Below are 25,592 nucleotides of genomic sequence, written 5' to 3'. Positions count from 1 at the left end.
AATACCAGTTGAAGATCGTTCCAGACTTTTCCATTATCTACAGCGCTCGTTAAATTTAAATAGAAACAAGTAAACATTTTGGTAGGTATAAAATACATAAACTAGGTACTTATACAAGGTTATTAATATTATAATAATAGTAGCTACCTTCCGTCATTTTAAATTGAATGTGAATGTGCTTCCGAAGAAGCACGCTACTTAATCGAACGCTAGTCTATTATTTCTTGCTACTTAGCTCAATGATGGAGGCAATTCTGAGATATCACTTATAATTTCATCAATAATAGTTTCGTTAACATAGATAAGGACATATAATTAAATTAAATGTCTAACATTTTTTTCAGAATTTATCGAAAACCTGATTTCGATGTTACGAATAAGTTATCCTGTAAAGTTCAAGTACCTTTAAGATGCCGTTAACCGAAATTTCACTGTAATTATTTCGGATACCGATCGAGATACCAAAAATGAAACCCAGCGGGCTAGCGGCTACGTCACGTTTCGCTCATCGCCCTTGGCTTCCTATATAAAGTGGACCTCGTAAATTATTATTTAGCCGCATTGACTGAAGCTTATGCGAAAATATGATTATTTTATTGGAAGTGGAGTGGTGGGGCGAGGCGCGGGCGCCGAAGGGCGCGGGGCGAGCTGGGTCCGGGGAGGGAAGGAGGCGCAGAGAGCCCGCGGCGTCGCGGCGCGGTCTAGCCTTCGGCGTCAGGCTGCGACGGTATTAAGGAACACCTAGCTCCGCAGCCCCAAGCGATTTCACCGGAGGCGCTCATCTACAGAACAATCATTTCGAAAATTATTTTGAATCCGCCGTAAGCGGTTCGAGCCAAACTTTGAGTGCTCCTCCCATCGTCTACTTCGCATGTGTGAATGATCCTTGAGGTTACATCTCAGCCTCATAAAATATTTCATTATTGTGCTTGTCATGTTTATAGTTGCTTAATTTAGCTGCGTGGGCGCACTAACCAAAGACACAAAAGTCGCAACAAAATGACCGCAATCCTCGCTATTTACACAAATGCTCATCATATTTAATGTCCGCGTTGTTATTGTGTAACAACTTATACATTTCCCACTGCTGGGCTAAGGCCTCCTCTCCCTATGAGGAGAAGGTTTAGAACCCTGCTCCAATGCGGGTTGGTGGAATACACAAGTGGAAGAATTTCGTTGAAATTAGACACATGCAGATTTCCCCACGATGTTTTCCTTCGCGAGATGAATTATAAACACAAATTAAGCACATGAAAATTCAGTGGTGCCTGCCTGGGTTAGAACCCGAAATCATCGGTTAAGATGCACGCGTTCTAACCACTGGGCCATATCGACTCCTCGAATTACATTTTTAACTTCAATACAATGTAATAGTGAGAGTAATGACGATCGGAAATAAACCCAATCGAGGATTTGATGTTTTTTTTTATATATCAAACGACTGTCGTTTCGAAATACGAACCTGTTTTGATTAAAAAATTGCACCGTCAAAGCAATATAAAATAAAACGTATCTTTATTTTGAAATGCCCTCTCGGCTTTAGGAGATATGTTCGAAAAAAACACAAAATATTTCCATAAAACGCTTTGATAGTTCATACGAGAATGGAATTCATATACTGCACTATTGATTGCATTTTTGTATCAAAAAACGAATGCAATCGCAGGCTTTTCAAAAGCCTGTCACCGTTTGCATGTAATATGCAAGTTACACGTGAAATTCTGTCTAAAAAAAAACCGTACCGTTCACAAGAACATTAATATTTTTTAAGAAATTATCATTGTTTAAAAAATTAATGTTCATATCATCAGTGCAAACCTGAAATAAATTTATTACTATATTTTGTTTATGAAATTTTAGTAACCAACACGTTAGCAAAAAATTTTGAAATAAGTAACACCGCATCATTTTTCTTACTAGTAATATTGTAGAAAAACTATTACTAACTTGAGTACATATGAAGAACTAATTGAAATTAATAAGATTTGGTTTAAATAATTACTAATTGCTACGTCTTTGAAGTCGGCTAAGAAGCATATCCACTTGGCTCAAACATAAAAAAGTGTAATTTAAGTGAAAGATATTGTAAGTCAGAAACTCAATAAATTAAGTATTTTGCGACATAACATATGACCTTCCTTGCACATTTCTTGCGAGCCGGCGCTGAAAATTCCACTGAACTCCACGCAGCGGACATGAAATCATTTGAATTTTTCTAAGCTTCACTACAGGGTTTATTACTAAACTATAGATACATAAATAGTCATACCTTCACACTAAGATTATTAGGGTTTAAAAAAAATCTTCAGGATCATTGACCCCATACGATGCCACGTTTGCCCTTCAATACATATGTAAACCCTTGTTCTATCCGTGCGAAGTCAGGTAACTAATGTTTTCTGATATCGACAAATCATAATACCAAGAACTACCTATTAACAATATTACAGCAGCCAATTATTTCATACACTAGGAGTACAGCTAACAAAATAACTATGATGACTATAATGATTAAAAACTAGGATGCCGTGGTGATACATAAGTAAACGAAATCATTATTCTCAATTGTAAATTTATAATTATTTAGTTCAATTGTTAAAAAATGTTTCAACACTTTGTAGGTAATTTCCATTTCACACCACTGTCATAATTACTAAAATTCGTTTTACAAAATAAACGGAGCTCGACTCTCTGATTGATTTTCTTAAATTGATTACAATTTCAATCTGTTTTAAAACAACGAGAACTTTAGTTATATTAAGGATATCAAGCGCTTTAAGATCAATAGTTAGGTTAGGTCAGGTCATGTTAGGTTAGTTAAGTATTGTCTACGTAAATCGACTGATTATAAAAAAGTTTTTTGAAACAATAAGTCAGTGACGCCATTAATTGGAAAAGGTTTTTAAGCTATTTATTATGCAGTATTATAAACAAGCAAAACACGTGACATTAAATAATTAAGACATTTCCTGTCATAATGCGATCCTTAGATACGTTACAATATTATATCAAAGTTTGTTTATGATTCGGATATACGCAAGAGCCGCTATCCTCACTGCATAATATTATCATATTAATCCTAACTAGATAAATGCAAAAGTGACTTTGTTTATCAGTTCATTATGCTTTCACGTCTTAACGATAATCATAAAATTGCATCGTCATTAGAGGTATAGAAAAATATTTACCACAGCTACGGTACCTAACACCTGAAACACCTCCCCCCCCCCCCCACACGGGTGAAACTGCGGGCCCAAAACTAGTAATATTTTACTATAACAGCAATACGAAACAAATGAATTATTACGTTGCACATATTGTAGAAAATTAACAATGCCATAGCAGCTTCGCGAAAATCATAGTGTGTAATGAATAAAACTCGAAATGTTCACGTTTAGTCCACAAAGTTGGAATCTGTGTTTGTTAGAACGACGTCTGTGTAGATGAAATAACTCGAGGTCTGTTAAACGGAAAGTTATTAAAATGTCGAGACCGATTTTCACTCAGACATATTTTGTAACGTTGAAATTAAATAACTTTTCCGGTAGAGGTGTCGCCAATATTAAATATTTGGCTACATTTGAAATACAGACACAGACGACGTAAAGGCCCTAATGAAGATTCCTAGGCTAGTGGTACAGTCAGCGTTACATAATGGTTAATATTTCATACGGCGCTAATGTCTATGGTCAGTAATTCAATACCAAAAGATCTAATTGGAAAATTGTACGTACATACGTTTTTGAAACAAGCTCATCTTGTATAACTAAAAAATTTAAATGAAACTGAAAAGTCAAATTATTCGAAGAATCTTTCGCTTGTTGTCATATGAAAGTCTTCTGTATCACCTCACTCTGGAGAAACAGCAATAAATTGTCCGTTCTATAACAGCATCTTGTCGTGGCAATGTTTTATTAATTAAATTAGTTTTTGGCCGCGGCTTTGCTAGCGCGTTAGAGTCGTATGTTTTTGGCATAAATAGGAATATATGATTTCTTGGGGCGAGATTGTTTCAAGCCATATTTAATCACAACCGGTTAAGTTGTTTAGCCGAGAAAGCGTAATAGACAGACAGAGTTACTTTCGCATTTATAATATTAGTTTAGATATCTGCTATATTAATATCTGCCCAAAAGGAGTGTAATCTCTTCAGGGTTCATAAATGTATGTGACTTCTTTATTCATCCATAACCTTTAAATGCCTAAACATATTTGGATGTATGGCGTATCGGTAGAACCCTTACATCAATGAGCGAATGACAATGTATATGACAGCGCCAATTATTTTCCAAATTCAAATTAAATTTATCCGTGGAATGTATTTATCAAAATACACGTAGATGAATAACTTCGACATGTAATTGCATTATTTGAAACTGAAAGGCATATTCGATACCTGGGGTACGCATGGTATTCATATCTCCCCTGAATAGCAGCGAGGTACTATTGTTATTTCTATTATATTAACATGAAACGCGGTCTATTGCGGATGCGGTTGTCTGGAACCGTAAATAATTTCCCAATACATTTAATTGCGAGCGGTATAATTTTCATCTCAAATTTAACGTTTATCACCAAATGAAGTATAATATTTCTATCATGATTTAATCTTAAGGTCGCATATTTATTTGACTTGGTCAAATGGACTTGAATTCACTGAATCAGACGGAGTTGACGATTGTGTAAAAGAATATGTGAAATTTTCTCTTCTTGTTAAACTAACTCAAAGGTACTCGCTGGGCCAGACGCCGGTGTTCTGTTTCATGATGCTTACTTCCATTGTTCTATTTTTGAAATTATTTGTAGTATGGTAACATTTGCTTATGTATTGGTGTGTTGGGAAGGGTGACACGACCAACGTGTCTATTGGACCAAACTTATTATTGAATAGTGTATGCGTTTAACGCGCATCGTTTGCAGGGTATATGTATCGATCGGGCGAAGTCCCTAATTAACTTAAATTACATATTAATTACTAAATTTTTGATTCAAAATAATATCTGGTATCAATTTGTTAGAGAGTTAATGTTTGTGCTTTGAATATATTTAAACCTCCTCGGAATACAAGTCCACTATTAGAATATAAAAATAAAAAATTATATTGAATAAAATATTAAGCTATTTTTTTTTATATTTTACAAAGACAATATATAAAACCGCTTCTCAGAGTAACAGAACAATTTAGCTTTCAGGGTTTGATCAACGAACGCGATATGATATATGTTCAAAGATACAGGAACCTTTAAGGTACGAACAGTTATTAGCTACAAATCGTACGCTGATGGTGCCACGAGTATGTAAGTGATCTTCACGCACGAGCCAAAGACAACAGCACAAGTTCTAACGATGCGCGTGCGCAACTTATACAAACGAATCATGAAGTTTTATATGTTTAAAAAGATAGATAATTAATTCCCGATTCTCATTGTCCGATTCCAAAATCCTACCAAAATCCAAATTAGAAAAAAAGTCCAGAACAGCACATAATATTAATTCAGTAAAACATCGTTTTTTTTAAACAAGGACTTTACTGTCCGGCGTATACATAAAAGCTTGTTTTAATTCATCTATACCTGTACTATAATAAGTATATAACTCTGTCAGTCTGTCTGTGTGTTACGTTATCACAGCAAAAACTCTGCTTGCTTCATAGCAATTGATATGAAGCCTACTAAAAAAATAATATTCAAGTTTCGACCCGTAGTTTATTTTATTTCATTTATTTAAAAGGATATATTTAAAACCAACATAGTATACAATAATAAAATATGTATATCTATTATAAAATGTATGCAACATTCACAAATTGTGAAGCTGATAAAATATTTAATAATTAAGTATATTTAGAATTAGGTATGAAACAAGATTGAACTCCAAGGAACGCGTTAGACTTTTTATTAAATATTAAACGCGAGCAAAGCCGCGGACGAAAACTAGATAATTATAAATGAGATTATACTTCCGGCTAATCTTAGCTACCTTCAAATATGTTGGGATACTATAACGCTATAAGTTAAAAGGCAAGCTAAATAAAATGTAGGTTTCATCATCATTTTTAGTTTTTTAAATCATATTAAGCCGACGCGACGCGTGAAGCCTATCCGATTAGTGCATTGGTAATAGAATCGAATCGCATGACTGACATCGACTGACTAATTAACCACGTACACCCTGACAGGCGTGTATTTCATTCGCAAATATTATTTGCATAATTACTGCATGTTTAGAATTTTTGGAAATTTATAATATAAAATATATTTTTATTACAATAAATAAAAATTCTTGAAAGCCTTTTAAACGGACGAACTAACATTGTACTATAAATTTGATATTAAAATTACGCTTAGCATATTTTGTATGGAAAATTTTAGTTATAAATTCATTTTAAACTACATCACGGAAGTGGTTTAGCTCTAGCAATTTCCTATTATATTTTAAGTAACTAAATAACGAGAGAACATAAAAAAATTATAATACTATATAAATATTCTAACTTCATATACTTTAAGTTAATATTATGTCAATTTTACAATCGCATTGCCAAGAGATCAATTTCAAATACCTAATAATGATAAAAAGATTTACAACGAGCGAATATTACAATACGCAAAATCATCAAAGTACGTTAAATTCAAATGAAAGTTTCAAATTAATAACGTTACGATTTTTAATACCGAATAAAAAAGAAATTAAAATTAAAGTAAAATTAAAATATTGAAAAATCATAATAAAAAGATAAATAAAAATTCTTACCTAACTGCAACAGGAACTTGAGCACTCGTAAACGCGCGCGAGACCGGAGGCAGCAGACGCAGCCTTCCTGGTCGACACGAGAACGAGATCTGACGTACTGACGAATGTAACGCACCGGTAACACTCCCTTAGCGTTACGGAACGACACGCGATTGGTTGGACGTGAGAGCCCGTTGCGCAGACTATAAACTATAATATATATACATAATCATATAATATGATTTCTGGTATCATTGCAATTCTGAATACCGGTCTCTATAAATAGTACCTTTATATAAATATGTTACCGCCCATCGTAATAAATCGTTATCAATCAAGCTTTTATTGAAAACTTAATAAGTTCATGTGAAATGAAATCAAAGGTTTTTTGTAATGAAAAGATTATTCCTAACTTATATGGATTGCCAATTTTTTGATGTTACTATGTGTCCATGCTATTTCAATGTTGGTAACGGATATTGAAGAACTTAAACGAGTTCCTTAACACATTATTAGATTTGAAAAATTTTACCTTATAAAAAGTTATTCAAAATCTGAAATAATTGAAATAAATTAGAATAAGCTGAGTATGAGATGAAGAGATTCCAGTCATATCTCTTGTGTTTTTGAAACTATTTGTTGTGCGATTTTTTAATGAGATTAGTGGACTAGATCAATTCACAAGTCTTGATCATTTAACAGCGAGCTTATCTGTCTCCATTTGGAATCGGTTACAGCACATCTCGCCAATAATTGTTATGCCAACTATCAAGATGTCGAGAAGCTATAATGAACAATGTCGGCACATGTCCATCAGTCAAAACCAGGTTCCTTAGATACAATTTGCGTTGATACATAATTTGGATTTCTGTATTGTGTTCAAATACAGACATTTTCAAATGTTTTGTTGTTATTCATAAGTTCATACGTTATAACGTAATTTATAATTCTACTTGCGTTGAAAGGTACTCCTAGAAATTAATCTGCTCTTGAGTCCATCATTGTCGATATTCGTCGCCAGTCAGCTACTAGGGTCATTGTTGAGCATAAAAAAATTCCTGGACGAAATCAATAATACCCAAAAACGCAATGAGATTTTAGCTTTTAGCGTATCTGACTGGGCCACGTCGTTTATATTGCGTGCCGTCGGTATTGCGTTGATGCCACGACGGAAGTGATATACGAAATGTAAGCACAATTTTGATTTTCAAGATAATAGAAATACCGATATTAAAGAAAAATCAAATGTTCAAATTTTAGTGAAACTATTTTTTTTTATTTCAAATAATATTATGCAATCCTAAGCGAAATAGAAGAAAGGGAACTTCTCAGTATTTAGTATTAAAGTCGTATATTTAATAAATAATGACCTAATATGTCAAATATGGCATATCATAATTTGTTTTATTATACAACGCAAAAAATTGTTTTTGTTTGCTCATAGCTGATTGAAAATAGTAAACTAGTGTAATTTTACTAAAATAATTAGCAATTTCATAGTTATAGCAAACCTTGTAGGCTTGATAAAACGGTGTGCTGAGCATTTATTAAGAACTAAGAAGTATGTATGTATATCGCTGTTGGCTTAAAATGATTACAGGGCTAACATCTTAGCTCGAAAAGTTGGTGATTGGTGTTGATGAGCATGTAAGGAATAGATATAATATTTCTTGTATATTTTCAGTACATGTGTATTATACCACCTTCGTACGACTACCATTTTATTTCATTTAAAAAAGCAGTCACAGTTCTTTTTGGTAACTTATACTATAAGCTAATTTATGGGCTATTCGCTGTGTTGGCATCTTTATTTTTGTCGTATTATATTATCTAAGGCGATGGTAAGCGTCCGCAGGTTTGACTTTATTAGTAAAACATATTTTTTGCGCGTAACGTAACATAACCTCATAATTTTATTTTATAAACTTTTCTTATTAATATATAGTTATTGAAATATTATGTGCCTTTTCCTCAACAGCCAAAAAAATATTTTATTTTGTCGGTTGTCGTGCTGAGGAATAAATATCCCAATATCCCATATGCACAATATAATAGAACCTGACTAAATTGAGACGGGTCGATATTGATATACATATAAAACCAAAGTGTTCGTGTATGTCGAAAATCGAACTATCAGATTTTTATCGTCCCCATATAAACTACAAGGTGTCAAGCATATGAACCGTTAGAGCAACACTAATACCCAAATACCTCTCAATGCCCTAAAATGTACTGTTCAGTAAACAACCCTTAGGGCAAAGTGCCGTGCAACCGATGCATTCGAAATTACTATATATATATAGTGTTTACTTAAAACGTATTATAGTCCAGTGAATAAAGACATTGCACTTCGGAAAAATTAGGGGAAAGCTGAATTTTTGGATGAACCTTCCTTTTATGGTTCTAAAAATAAACCCAAAAGTCCTCATTGATCCATGTGCCGCTAAGAAAATTATCCATTACGACCTTTGAGGTCGCGACAAATAGTTTATAGTTTAATAGGTCATAATTATGAAAAAAAAATGTATTTATTAAATGTGAAACTCAGTAAAAAAAAATTATATTACTTTTTCTCGGAAAACCAAGCGTTTTCGAGAAAATTTAATTTCAAACTATTTTATTAACGACTATTTGTGATTAAAATTCTTAGTTTGCTAATATAAATAATAAAGAAGTTCGGTTTTTATTTTGTCTTTACTCACTGGACTATTAGTTAACTATTTATTTTACGACAAATATTATTGAAAAGTTGGTAAATGTTGTCTTGCTTCAGAGGGCGATTTCTTTCGTACTCGAATTTTAGTTTTTAATCCAATTTTTTTTAACACAAAACTCATAGACCTTTATGTTTTGAATGTCATCATATTATCTACTGACAAACAGCAACGCTTAGAATTGTTCTGTTCCAGTTTTATGGATGAATGAGCCAATGAAACTACACGCATAAGGTACATAACATCTTAGTTCTCAAACTTGGTGGTGCATTAATGGTGTTAGGTATTGTTAATACTTCTAACAGTTTCAAAGTCTATGTACAGTGTACGTACACAGTACGACTTACCAGCCTGACTATGTTTTGATAAAAATATCGTTATAACGTCCCAAAAGTAATCACTTTCATTATTGAATGGTCAAAGAGAACTCACCCTTTCAACTTTATTAGCATTGTTCCAAGGCACAAAACAATGAACTCATATTTGCAGTATACATTAGGCAATTAATTAAAACGAATCAAAGCATAATTCCTTAGAGGACCTCGACTCAAAGCACCCGTGTGGTGTGAGCTTTAGTAAAAAATACATTTCCTAATGGACATTAGGTAATATCAATTCACTTGACGTCTGACACTGCTGTTCCACCAACAAAGCAAATTTAATCAACGTTAAGTAAAAATTTGAAAACATTGTGTGGATATTTTAGAACTTTCTGAGTATTTGAAAACAGTACAGGCGCCATAAGGCTGGTGCATACATGATACAATATTGTTATATTGGATTCCTTCAAATAATAAATACAACACATTCATAATTATTTATCATAAATTAATGTTATTCAGTTAAGGCTGGTTAAGCTAACCGCGTACACTAGTGGACACCGAGTTTATGAGTGCACACAGCCAGTATAAAAGCTTTACCGGTTTTGTCGATAGTCTACCAACCTGCACTAATTTTTAGGGTTCCATACCCAAAGGGTTAAAACGGGACACTATTATTAAGACCGCTGTGTGTCTATCCGTCTGTCCGTCCGTATGTCTGTCACCAACCTATCTCAAGAACCGCAATAGCTAGACAGTTGAAATTTTCACACATTATTTATCGCTCGATAACAATAATAGCAACAGGTAGACACTTGAAATATTCACAAAATATTTAGTTTTATTTAACAATTAAACATTTTACAGAAAATTTACTTATATTTATTGTGTAGCGTATATAACTATGAAATTGCTAATTGTTTTAATAAAATTACACTAGTTTACTATTTTCAATTAGCTATGAGCAAACAAAAACAAATTATTGTTTTTGCTTTGTATAATAAAACAAATTATGATATGCCATATTTGACATATTAGGTCATTATTTATTAACTATACGACTTTAATACTAAATACTGAGAAGTTCCCTTTTTTAGGGTCCCGTGGCCAATATGAAATTTGTGTACCTACTGTTGTTTACTTAGCCAATGGTACGGAACCCTTCGTGCTCGAGTCCAATTCGCACTTTTTATGTCATTAACGTACCAAACCGCAAATTGCACAATATTGTGATGACTATCGTTGTATTCCGTAAAGCATTTAAATGACGATAATATAAGTGTCGCTAACGTAAACACTACACAATTGATTTGGACTTTAATTTAAATTGATTGACGTTTGATTCGTTTATATAATATACAGACAGATATTTTTGAACACTGGCAACGATTAACGTCATCGCGTAACGCCATCTAGATTTAGACGGTGTTCTTAAATCAATTCTCAATCGATTTTCGTTCAATAGCTTCAACAGAGATGGAGTTGCGTATTCATTCAATCATAGAGCAAAACATAATCGTATCATTTGGAGTGCTTATCTAATTAAGACTAAAATCGTTTTCGTTTTATTACTATTTATAGAGGTCGTAATATGCTTTTAGTTATGTTTTCTGATAATTTTAGTAATTTATAGTTGATGGCTGATTTTCTTTGCAAGTATTTCTGTTGTAGCAATTAGCTCAAGTAAGAAAGGGATTATAAAAAACATTCTTTTGATTTTGTTTTCCGTGCTATTAATTATATTTTCTCGCAACCTGAACGAGAAATGAAACGGAAAAGGCTTAGATTAGTAATATTAAACAAAAGGCAGGTGGACCGCGCTGAACGTTATTGTGACGCAACAAAAGCAAATACAAATCCCCGATAGTGCGAAAAAGGCCATGTCACATCAAGTGAAACATCAAGGACTATCTTAATAATTACTTAATTTAACTGTTGTTTAGATTTTGTATTCATTTTATTCGATTTTGTTACCTCACTATAATGTTCCGCGCGCTCCATCTGCCTTATATTTTATTATCTGAGGCAAAATCGGTCAAGGAAAAATTAAAATCAAAGTCGGTCTATTCTAACATTGGCCTTATGGATTAAAATGTTTAATTAGGTAAATTGAAACTGACATAAAAAGTTTGCCTGCATTTACAAAGTAAAGATTACTATGTTGAAGAAATTGTATTAAATGAATTGATATTTATATTGTTATTGAAATATTTACAATAAGACCTGGTACATATTAAGGCACATACACACACACATATATATATATTTTGTACTCGTCTTATGTGAACTAGCAATGATGCGTAGAAGAATACAGCTTGAGAGTCTTATACAGAAGATTACGATAGGCTAATGATGAATGTCTTTTTCGTAGTACTTGTCGTCTGACGTCTCTTCTCTAGCTTTCTTGCAATCTCTGGAAGTGATTTCGTGACTTCGCGAAAATAGACGGAAGTGTGTAAGGAGGATGCGGATCTGCTGATATCATCCCGCGTCCATATCCGCCTTTGGAGGACATCGCACAATATCGCACGAAGTGGCTCGTGGCATATCCTAGCACTACGCGTATGGCCACTCTCGAGCGAATTTTGGATCTTAGTCATGCAGCGGCGGACGCTCAACAGTCAGTGTGACCAACGGGCTATTCGACCATCCAGGGTCACCAACGTGGACGTGCGAGTCAGGCGGTTCGTTGCTCCTCGGCAGTTTTTGGAACCATAGCGCATCTGTCTTACGAGATGCGACGGATCCAATTCGCAGATGACAACGATATTCACCTAGAACCTCCCCCCCTGATGTTAACACGAATGCCTTACCCCAAAAAGGATTTATTGACTTTGCGGAAACGGACCCTTGGCGTCATAAGCTTATCCTTGCATCTCGTGTCATACTCACTGATTCAATCAAAGTGATTAATGTTATTGTTATATGTGTATTGTGTTATGTATACATAACATTGTTGCAAGTATATTGTGACGCAACTGTGTAACTATATAACTTAAGTATTCCTATTTTGTTAAAAATATCCCGAAGGGAGTCCTTTACTCCAAAATTATAAATAGCGCCGGCGCTTTTATAAAATAAAAACAGGTTAAATATATTTAGCGTTACCCAAAAGTGATATTTAATACGACATAATACCTACTGTAAAAATCCAATAACCAAAATATACTTGACGAGCGGTATTAATATCAATTAGTTATCTAACTTTTCTAATCGCATATTTTGAGAGCTGAGACTTCATGTTAGGGACGTTAAATGAGAATTGCATTGAAGTTTATAATCTAATGTTATACCTAAAAACACCGTAGCATCGGTTACATCAATTAGTATTATAATTTTGCTTTCTAACATTAGTTTGGGTAAAAATGACATATTTTTACGCATTAAAAATTTAAATTATTTACAACCTACAAGAGAAGTTAAGGCAATTTATTCTTTTCTTGTCTCGAATATTCTCTATGGATCTTATCGGCGAATTATTGCGAGGGAATTGCATACGTCAAATACAGTTTCATGTGATGTTAAGAAATTTGCCTGATGGTAAATGGCCGATACATAAAATCACGTTTAAGAAATATTCACTATCCCTTACATCCTTGAAAAATTTGATGTTTTGTCCCTTGTGTCTGAAGTGATACTTACTCACCCTTCAAATCGGAACACAACAATACTGAGTTTTGTCGTTTGATTTTAGAATATGCGATGAGCAGATGGTGCCTACCGAGAACTGAACCCAACTGCTGATATACAGAGCGATATTTTATCGGTGAAAAGCAAAAAATACTTAATGGACCAAACCTCAAGGACCCAAAAAAAACGACCCAATTTTAATAAAAAATAAACCACATCATTGATTTTAAAAAAGAAAAATATATTTTGTAGCCACTAATTGAACCTGTTAATTTTAAAATAAATAAGATATGGCCGTAAAACTACCCGAACAGAGTTGAGGCAAGTGGTTAACGTAATCAAATGCTAGCTAGTACATAATTGGTACTGTGTTAAGCTAGTTTTAGATCACAATCCCTAGATCCGTGGCGACTATTGTATGCTTTAAACGCAATTAAGTCTTCGTTTACAATTGCTGACTAACGTGAGTGTTACGCCCTTTTAGTAATATGAGGCCGTCAACGGAAATGTGACCATCGTACTTAACGTTTAGTAGTTTATCGTAATATCGATTTTTGATGTAATGTTTAGAGATTTGTATTTTTACAGATTTGACACATTGAATTATGACATAAGGTGTTGATAGTTAATTGTTATTGATTCAATCGTTATTGATATCCGAAATAAGCTTAGTGTAGTTCCAATATACTCCAAAATGATTATCGACTGTTTTATCATATGTAATTAAATAACATTAGCAATTTTAAGAAAAAGTTGATTTTAACACAGAAAAATAAACTTAAACCGTCGTATGGTACTTTTGAACGACGTATGGAAACCTTGGAACGGAATGGTACGCTTGGAACGAAGTTTCTTTCGCTAAATATTAATTTAGGGAAAATGAAACAAATTAACGGTACCAAACGTTTTACGTTTGAGAGCAGTTAAATCAATGAACGCGATAAACTCAAAAACTACCAAACGGACTGTCATACGGTTTTCACCAATGGATTTATGAAAGGTTTAGGTATAATGAGTTAAGGTTTCGTGTACATCTTTATGAGCCGAGATGGCCCAGTGGTTAGAACGCGTGCACCTTAACCGATGATTTCGGGTTCAAACCCAGACAGGCACCACTGAATTTTCATGTGCTTAATTTGTGTTTATAATTCATCTCGTGCTCGGCGGTTAAGCGAAACCTGCATGTGTCTAATTTCAACGAAATTCTGCCACATGTGTATTCCACCAACCCGCATTGGATCAGCGTGGTGGAATATGCTCCATTTTCCATCCTTCTCCTCAACGGGAGAGGAGGCCTTAGCCCAGCAGTGGGAAATTTACAGGCTGATTATGTTATATATAAAATAGAACACTATTACACTTTACGACTTATTTCCACTTTAATTTTACTTCCGAAATTCCGATAATAATTCGTCAACGTTCAAAACGCCATTTTTACGCAAATCCATAGTGAATATCAAAGATTAACCAAGCTCTCGACCAATGATAGCGCGTCAATTTACTGTCAAATATTGTTTATTTGGCTTTTCTCCCCTTATGGTTGGAATAGAGTATAGACACTTTATTATAAGTTGAAGTAATTAGTACCATTAGTAATCAAGTAAAAGATTTAGATATACGTCACGATAGCCGCCCTCAGTTCAATCGAAAAAAAAAACGAATTTTATGTGTTATTTTTTGATTTTATGGTATATAAATCTAATATCTTATTGGTTTTATTAATTATTATTTATTATATAATAGTTAAAAATATATATTATAATTCTAATCATTGATTATGTTTAATTTATATTTTTAATACATATTGTGCAATGTGATAGTGCACGGTGAGACTACCTGCAAATAGTAGAACATTGGCCAAGATAATTTTGAAACGTATTTTTTTTATTTTGATGTGATATTGTATCTACTGTTGGTTTACCTATTGAAAATAAAATAAAATAAAGGGCCATCTGATACCAAAGCACAGCGCGCGCTACGTCGCTCCCTGTTACGACACAATGTTACAAACTTCCGCCCCTTCTTCATCAATCCTCAAAATTGCAGAACATCTAATTAAAAAAAAAAAAAAAAATTCTTTAGGGTGTGAAACAATGTGTTGTTGATTTATCTTCAATTTCAAATCAATGATGACAGATCAGACAGAGAGAAATGAGTACTTAATTAAACAGCGCCGTACAATGTTTATAAGTAATCCCGTTAGAGCATTGCAGAATCATAATTAAATATTTACCGAATACCGAAACAATCACGAGTCAAAAGTCAAGATTTTAATGTATGTTATCACCAACATACATTAGTTGAGTGATGTTGTTTTATACGATTATTACCAAGAAATCAAACAACTATAATTTGTGTTACTATTTAACTAGACATATGAATTATAAATTCATCGAATATGAAAATATTTTATATGCAACTTCTCATGTGAATTATAATTTAATTCAGGTTTAATGAAAATATATTTTATTTATAGTAATATGATATATTTATTGAAATATGCAACGATGTACGGTGTGAATATACAAACCAGTTACATGGACAAGTACTAGTTCTGGTTTCATGTTTTATGACGTCACCAGAATCCAATATAGCCTGAAGGGAACATTTAATCTCCTTGAAAGCAATTGAAATCATGCCCTTATTAAAGCATCAGATAAATATAATCGTACATAACAGTAGTACAAACTCACCACAGAAAACAAACAAAACAAAAAGCGATACGAGATAGCGTCATAAAATAGGCTTAAACCAAGTCAGTTGGCAACATTTCACGAATGAGCTATATAAAGAGTTCTTACAGAATACAACGGATATTATTTAATGCTATCGTGATTACGACTGTATACGACAAATAGTGTGCCTATTTCTTTCGAAATCTGTTACCTTATTGACTTATCAATCATCTAATTACACTCAGTTCCATTGAATAGTATATTTCCTTGTATAAGTTTTTCAGTTTTTAAGGTTGAGTGTGAGTGGACAAAAGCGAGTATTTCAAGTCCAATGGTCTACTGGGTCCTCGGTTTGCTTATTTGTATGCCTGCCCTCCAGATTTCAAAATATATCAGTTACACTTTTAACAATACATTTTTTAAACACACATACTCGTAATATATATATCAATTATACGTAGAACGCATTCTTTAAAAGCTTAGAATAATTGTTACATAATTTTACACTTAGATTAGACGCTACATCATTTTAAGGATTCAGAAAAACAAAAATAAATAAAAATACTTTTTTTTAATAATTTGAATGATTTATTTATTGCTTACAAAATAGACAACATATATGTAAATTTTTGAACATAAGACAAGAATGATATGATATAATTCAGTGTGAAATGTATGGTGTGGTAAACTGGCAAAGCGCAGCGCAACGGTTTTCCACAGAACGCAGACATGGTACTTCTGCGTGCATAGATCGAGCACGAAAAAGCATACGACACTGTTCGAATTATTCGCACAATAACATTGCGCTTTAATTCACTTTGATATTCTCTAGTCGTTTGGATTCAATCGAAGATATCATTGCAATGCGTGCATCGCTTTTGATTAATAACAATACTGAAATTGCTCTGCGCTTCGCTTCGGAAGACTTCTGAAAGCTCGTAGGCGACAACTTATAATAAATCTACAAGATATAATTATATTTAATTGAAGAATTTAATTCTATTTATATCTTAATTAAGTATAATTTTTTTTAACTATGTACTTATTATAAGTGTGTTTTAGTGTGGTTTGTTGTGTGTGTGTCAAACATTTGCTCCTTGTGTTTTTCCCGTTCCAAACGTTTTTAATATATTTTATTTTTAAGAAATATTATATCAATAGCTACACTGATATGCAGGTAATGCTATTGATATTGCTAGTTTAATTTTGTATTGTAAAATTAAATAAACATATTCTAAATACATATGTACATGAATTATAGTATGAGGTAACTAAGAAAGACTGCAAATTAAGTACTGATTTGTCTAATAATATACATATATATATATATATATCATTTTTTTTTATATAAAACGTTTAGAAATAGGAAACGTAACATTTTATAAAACTTAAGTATTCAGTGTTTTATTTATAAATAAATATTTTTTCAATATAGTCTAATTCTTAAAATTAAATTAAGTTAAATTTCTTAAATAGTTTTTATTTCATTAAGGCGGACTTTCACGTTTATCCATCGACGTTAATCAAACTGTAAAAAAAATATATAGATATAGATATTATAAAACGAAACGATAAAAAAAGACGCCGTCATTACGGTTTTATATTTGACTTCGCTTATAGAACACGTGGATCATAAAAGAATATCACAGGTTCATATCTGGGCAAGCACCAACGAGTTGTGGTGCTTTAAGTTTAAAACTTTAAACTACGTTTTCCAATTTGGTGCGTTTGTATTTTTTTATGGCACAGGTAGGCCAATAGAGTTTAATGAACGTTTGACTGATTATATTTAAAACTTTATACTCACATAACAGCATTCGACTCCGAGATGCCTTTGCAAGGGGCACAGCGAGCTTTTCATTTGCATCCTGTTCCCGGGCAGGCAGTCCTTAATACGAACACATATGCCACCTTGTCTGACGCAGGCTTCTTCCAGTGCGATGATGCTTACTGCTGTCCGAACAGAACTTTATATTATAATCTATTTTTAAATATTTTATTACTAGCTAGAAGAGGCAGACGTCGTCCTGTCTGTTTAACATGGTTTTGGATAAAGTTGATAAGGTGCAACGCTATTTAGTGACGAATTAAATAAAAATTAATAAAATCCTTTAAAAATACAAATATGAGCCAACTTTCATGATAATTGTTCGATCAATATCTTCATTTTTATAATTGTATAAGGTATTTGGACAAACAAAAGGACTAGCTGATGAAAAGTGGGCACCAACGTCCACAGACGTTGACGACATAAGAAATATCAACTAATTCTACGTATGTCCCTTGTAACTGTAGTCACCCCTCTTGTATTCCGATATCCGAGTGAAAGGGTGAGTGAGCCTTATATACGAATTTTATTACAGCGCCAATATCTATGGGCGTTTGTGACCATTCAACATCAGTTGGCCCATTTGCCTGTCCGCCAATCTACAGCAGAAAAAAAGCCTTACTTACAGGGAAGAAGAGAGGGAAGAAAACTCTATCTGTCTTATCGAAAACAATAGCATTCGAAAATAGCACAATGTAATAGCGAAGTCTACCTCAGGCATGTCCAGAATAATTTCGTCTATCATTTGCATAAACGCCACTCAATTTTACATGTCTATGTTATGCGTTTGACATTTGATTAACGTTTGAATTAACAATATAGTTGATTAAGCTAATTAAATTTTGTATTAAGAGCTAAGATCATAAGACGTAAATCTTACACGACATTCGCGTGGTCAAAACACATAAACACATAAATATTTAAAAACGTTTTACTCTCCTTTCAACGGAATCCTTTTTAGAAGCTTATACCGTTCAAATTTATCATATATATTCGATGTCCAATAACGAGATTTTTCATTATAGTCAGATAAATTAATAATGTTGTACTGAATTTCAATATTTGAGTAAATTAATACTTCTGATAAAGGTAAGCTCATTCATGTGAAAATACGAGCGACTCTTTGATATATTCGATGCAATTGTCCACGGTAAAAACACCCCTCGAATTGCAATTTCATCAAAATTACGTTTAATATAAACTTGTCTATAGCCGCCGGAGTTGTGTAAAATGAAACCTTAATTAAAATTGGTACTCGGAAACAGATTCAATAAGAGTTACATGTAAAAATCAAAAGCGGTGAACGGTCTACGTTTTAACCCGTGAATTAATAACGTCGCATTCAACGTTTCACGTGAAATACGTTTTGATACGATAAAATACTGTTATCAATTTATTCTAGTAAATTAATATTGAAACTAATAAAAAACAAAAGTTGTTTCCGCCATCCTCATTATTTTTTATTTATAATAATGCGTTATACAACATATAATTATTACTTATATATTTTTAAACTAGTACCTACACATACTATTTTACGTATTACTTGACATTGAGCAGTACAAAACAACACGCAGTATTCGATGCGCGATGGCATTGAGCGAAAATCTTACGATCTTACGATCGAGCGAAGATTTCGAATTAGGTCACATTATAAATAACTCAGACTTATATACAGTTAATATGGAGTTCTTTCCGCTAATAATTACAATATTATTACGTGTGTAACATTAGTTGCAACGCAAAGCCATACAAACTTAAATAATAACTATATGGAAAGGGCTCGGTGATATCACGATTATATTAACCGAGATGGCCCAGTGGTTAGAACGCGTGCATCTTAACCGATGATTTCGGGTTCAAACCCAGGCAAGCACCACTGAATTTTCATGTGCTTAATTTATGTTCATTCTTCTCGTGCTTGGCGGTGAAGGAAAACATCGTGAGGAAACCTGCATGTGTCTAATTTCAAATTCTGCCACATGTGTGTTCCACCAACCGGCATTGGAGCAGCGTGATGGAATATGCTCCAAGCCTTCTCCTCAAAGGGAGAGGAGGCCTTAGCTCAGCAGTGGGAAATTTACAGGCTGCTAATGTAAAGTAAAATGTAATTCATCGTAAACATCTTAAATCGGTGTGAATTATATTATAGACAGTAACTCAAAACTAAGTACTAAAATATTATAGGTATATTATATACATGATATATAGAAGAAATATTTAAATCATAAGCAATTTTGTTCCATCGTTTAATAAATCGACCAACTTTGAAAAGGATATCATACAAAATAAGGAGCCCACGTATAATACGGTAAATACTCATAATTAAATAAAACCATACAAGTTCGATATTTCATATTGAATAAAATTCAAAAGAAGCTAAGACCTGATCTAATTGCAGTGTATTTTTATTACTATTTATAAAAGACTGAAGGTTTTTATATAATAATTTATGGAATTATAATACATTTTAAAACGCACAGATGTATTAATTTTATGTACGTAAATATATTGTTTGACTAACGGATATCATATTGCTATTACAAAATTACGTCCGAATTATAAAAAAAATAATAAATACTATTAATATCATTCGAATAACGTTTTCAATACAATCATGTGACTTTGATAATTATTATAACACTATCTATTACGACTAAATACATAAACATATGAATATAATAGAAAAAATAACAATTGACGGCGTTAAGCATATTTAACTAGAAAAAAATTAATGACGTAATTAGAATCAAAACAAAAATTGTTATCGAACAAGTTATCATTCACACTTCTATGTATATATAAGGTTTTTTTATGTACATTAGCAATTATGTATAATATAAATAATTGATTGTATATAATCGCTATCGATATTAAATAAAATTAATTATATTTTTAATAAAACAATTAAAAACTAATAACAGCAACATTATCGTTTAATATAACTTTATCTAAACCAAACCACATTAAAATTGATAGTCGTTGATCACTTTTATTTTAATTTTAATACCATTGTATAATTAACTCGTAGTCACACATAGCATGACCTAAAATATTCAACATATCTTTATAAAATAATACCATGTTGATGATCAAATTAAAATGATTAAAAACAAATGGCTTAACAAAATACGTATACGTTCCGTACGTGTCCGTCTCTAAAAAAATATAGTGATTATCAAAAAAAATGATGTACAATCTTGATCATTTCATATCCAAAGTCCACGTCAAAACGTGTAGCTTATTATACAAACGGCGAACACTTAAGCTTTTAAATTTCCATTTTAAATGTACGAGCAAACGGTATTAGATAAGGTAAACTAGATTCTAGGAGCTTATGGTCAACGTATTAGCATGAAGGATAAAAAACTCTTAGACATATTTCCACTAATAATAGTTATCCTCAGGTCGCCTTGCAAATTATCTAACCGATCCACGTCAACCGTTTTAATGTGCAGCTAACTGCGCAGGAGATATAATTATAGTCTCTCTGTCAAAGGTGTGGACTAACATACTGGACTCTCTATTCCCACCGTAATAACCCAATTGCATTCCTAATCTGGCTTAAGATAACTACCGGACCACAAATATTTTGAATGATAATTAAAATTACCAATTTACAAATTACGTCATACTAAGGGTTACTTGACAAGGCAGAATAATAAAAAAATGTATTACCCTGACTCGGGATTTGAACGCAGTGCCTCGGGTTTTAAACTCTTGTAGGCGAGTCTCTAAACTAATAACGGGTTAATTAAATTAAATATTAATAAAATTCATTTCCGCTAAAAACCACTGCACGAATTATATTTTTTTACTTTATAAAACAAATAATGCGTATGTAGGTGAATGATTTTTTTTTCTCAATCTATTTAATTTGTTTAAGAAAATTTTATTTATACATTAGAAATATTATCTTTGCGCTAATATAGAAAAACCTATCTCTGTTAGTAGACATGTTAGTTGTTCCAAAGAAACTATTACTAATATTTTAATTACCTACATTTAATATAAATATATACCTAAATGTGCGAAGTATGAAAACTTAATTTTTTAAAATACTTAATTTAAGGAAAAAAATTACGTTTTTTTTTTAAAAGAAATCTACAGGAAATTTCTTTAATATTTATAAATTATTAAAATCGTAAATAGTGTTTAAAAAAGAGTGTTCTGTACCTATGTCGTAATATTTAATTCACAATGCAATCAATAAATATTTACTATCGCTTATCAAAAAAAAAGAAAGTCTGACAAAACAAAAAAATACCTAATTATATTTAAAAGGTAACATTTATTTGTTAGGACATCGCTAGCAGAAAATGTATTTAACTTACGTTCCACTGGCAAAGTAGACCTCGTCTGGAGAGGATTAGCTGCCAACATCGGCACTAACACGCTTAGCACAGCAAAAGCGTATACTGTTTTAGAGATCATTATTATTTTCGACTAACGCGATCGCTGGATGTGTCTAGCTTGAGTTTAAATATCGTCTGACTAAGTCGCTGGGGCCCGCCTTATATATACAGACCTGTTGCCTGTTAGTAAACAACGCACTACTATACGATGGAAATTAGATTTTCTCACAACCATCTCTTAGCATGTACAAAATTAATCTCATTGAGGCCTCATCATTTCTCCGTTCGTCACTTTCTCGAAGCCCTTTGACACTGACCACATGATAACCGATAACTTTGATAATAAAAATCAATAGGTCATTCATTTAGATTTTATTTTGCCGTCAAATATAAAACACATTAGGCAGCATGTTGCGTAACTACTAAATATTAATCGTAGTTTATTGATATTTAAAATTAGAACTCTATAAGATTCGTTTGAAAACTGTTAAACTAATTGAATATTTAATTATAAAGTTTCGCTTGGAGAAATAGTATTATTTTTTTAACATTTATTTGGTTATTTGCCTATCGTACGCAAAGCTAATAATTACTTCGTAATGTGTTTTTCATTCACTATATATAGTACACATCGTATTTATATTAAAGTGAATATTTCGAAATCTATATGAAAATTTAAACGCAATTTTAAAAACAAAAATATTATAATTGTTATATTATTTACGAAAAACTCTATATCTAAATATAACCTAAACGTGCAACATTCCGATTATGTATAAATTCACTTCGCATCTCACTTGTGAAATGTGATACGCTATTTTGATTATTGTATTATACATTTTTAAAGTCAACGTCGCTTTCGCTCATCACATTCTGATTTTCAACGAGTGTTAGGGGCGAGTTTCGAGTTTTTCCTCTACTGTTCTTGTATATGTAGGTTTATGACATATCTTTATGTTTAATAGGAAATAAACTTATCCTTCAATAGTTGATCTTAACACTGCGTAACTTTTTTAGAACGGAGAGCAAACGAGAACAGATAAAAAAAAATCTATCATCGTATTATCTCTTTGAACAATAGATAATTTATTTTATAGTACATTGTCATTGTCACATGATCCATTTCGATGGCCTTTGATTGATGTTAATATTTAGCAAAATATTTTGCGATTAATTTATCTTTAACATTTATCACGTGCTGTATATAATATATTTATTACTTACATTGATAACTGAGTGAAATATGTATATACTATTAAATAAAACAGTAGTTTGTTCGAACATTTCAATCATTTAATTGAAAAAGGTATAATAATAGACACCTACCTATAGACAAAGGTTATACTTGTAGCTATAACTACATCTTCACGCTATAACTTACGGAGGCTGATCGAAGTGACGTTTAACTCAAGTGATACTGCCAGCAGCTCCAATCCAAATCCAATACATTTTATCCAAGTATAACAATGCAACTGTTTGAATTATCAACATTTCAACTCTAACGTTTCGGAAAGCTACTTCCAGCGAGAAGAAACGGCAAGAGACTCGCATAGTTTCTCCTCTAAACCACATTTAAAATGAGGTTGGTATACTCAATTACCGTTCACGATCACTCCTTAGTTGGAAATCGAGCTTAAATTGAAGCATCTCCATTTAAAATAATATACCTAATATAAAGTAAAATCCTGTATATATCACGATTGTGCCAAAACATTGTCTCCTTTTGATGAGAGCTAAGTTAAGCTTGGGGCTTGCTTTGGATAATATTCTGTCATTATGCACGCTGGGGATTTTTCTCTTCACCATCGAGCACGAAATGAACTATAGAAACAAATTGAGCAATGGAAACTCGGCTCTGCTCAGCCGAGGTTAAACCCACTCTCTTCTGTTAAGATTCACGTGTTCCAACCACTGGACCTTCTCGACTCAATGTGGACTAATTATATTAGATTAAAATTAAATATATATAGCTAGTGAACAAATAATGACCACGCGGAATTCTTGCAGAATATCCTAATTACATTTCAAGTTCTTCTCTGAAACTGAACGAAGGGAGGCAATAAACCGGGGTGTTTTACCTTACATTACATTTTACATTAATAGTCTGTAAATTTCCCACTGCTGGGCTAAGGCCTCCTCTCCCTTCGAGGAGAAGGTATGGAGCATATTCCACCACGCTGCTCCAATGCGGGTTGGTGGAATACAAATGTGGCAGAATTTCGTTGAAATTAGACACATGCAGGTTCATGGTTTCCTCACGATGTTTTCCTTCACCGCCGAGCACGAGATGAATTAAAAACACAAATTAAGCACATGAAAATCAGTGGTGCTTGCCTGGGTTTGAACCCGAAATCTAGTAGTGCACTTGTTCTAGCCACTGGGCCATTTTGGCTCCGGGGTGTTAAATTTTGTAAAAATGTTTCGCATTATTACTAAAAATTTCAAATATTTAAACTACAAAAGGCATAAAGATATCATAAAATAGATATTTCCAGAAGAATAATATAACTATTTGCTCACTTTATAATTTTGTGCCGCGGCTCCATCCTTAATACTTTCTGAAATTTGACTGAGATGACTCATTTAAACGTTATTTTAACGGAATCAAATTAATCACGACAACATTATATAAAATTGACATTTTGTGTGATATTCAGAGATTTTTTTAAACGAAGATTGGCATGTATTTACTTATACAAATAGGTATTTTTGGTAGGTAAAAGGTAGCTCTCTTAAAAAAACAGATTTCATCAGATACGTTTTATTGCATACAGTTGCATCCCCTAATCCCTCTCTCATAATCCTATTGGATGGTTATCAGGCACGACCGGGGAGAATTCAGGCGTGACGTGATTTCAGACTGGTGTGTTAAAACTACCAGGTTTCAAACTTCGGGCTGTGACAAGTAACTACTTGAAATAATTACCTTGGTAAGTATTTATTGGGCCGACACATGGTTTAAACCCAAGACCTTATATATGTTTTGAAGCTACCACTAATATATTATATTAATTGCATAAAAGATTTTGATATATGCTAGTTTCATAAATGATTCATTGTAATTTTTATTTGTGTAGTAGAAAAAATATGCGTCTACCATTTGAAGGCGAATCATGTGGAATTTTTCAATCATAATTTTAACAAGAGACGGTACCTGTATATAATATAACATAACTATGTACAATTAGAGGGTACATGAAACGATATTTCCTGGAGATCGAAATTAAAGGTCACAGGTATAAGGCCCAGCACTCAAACATATTAAAAAAACACAATATCAACATTAAACTAACGTGTTCAAAAAGTCAATAAATATTTCAACTTCATTGTTTCATATT

The 25,592-nt window shown here is 32.6% G+C and overlaps 1 long non-coding RNA gene across 1 annotated transcript; it reads right to left on the bottom strand.

Annotated features, from left to right (window-relative positions):
• Positions 1–16,642: 16,642 nt before the first annotated feature.
• LOC113404201 (uncharacterized) lies at positions 16,643–22,499 on the bottom strand. Its single transcript, XR_010309894.1, has 3 exons — positions 22,234–22,499; positions 17,879–18,024; positions 16,643–17,599 (listed from the first exon to the last, which is right to left on the bottom strand). It is a non-coding gene; the product is annotated as an uncharacterized LOC113404201 (long non-coding RNA).
• Between the last annotated feature and the right edge of the window lie 3,093 nt (positions 22,500–25,592).

This window comes from Vanessa tameamea, chromosome Z (genome assembly GCF_037043105.1).
Source record: "Vanessa tameamea isolate UH-Manoa-2023 chromosome Z, ilVanTame1 primary haplotype, whole genome shotgun sequence".
NCBI lineage: Eukaryota > Metazoa > Arthropoda > Insecta > Lepidoptera > Nymphalidae > Vanessa > Vanessa tameamea.
Note: the sequence above shows the minus strand (reverse complement) of the source record. Positions and strands in the feature narration are given on the sequence as shown.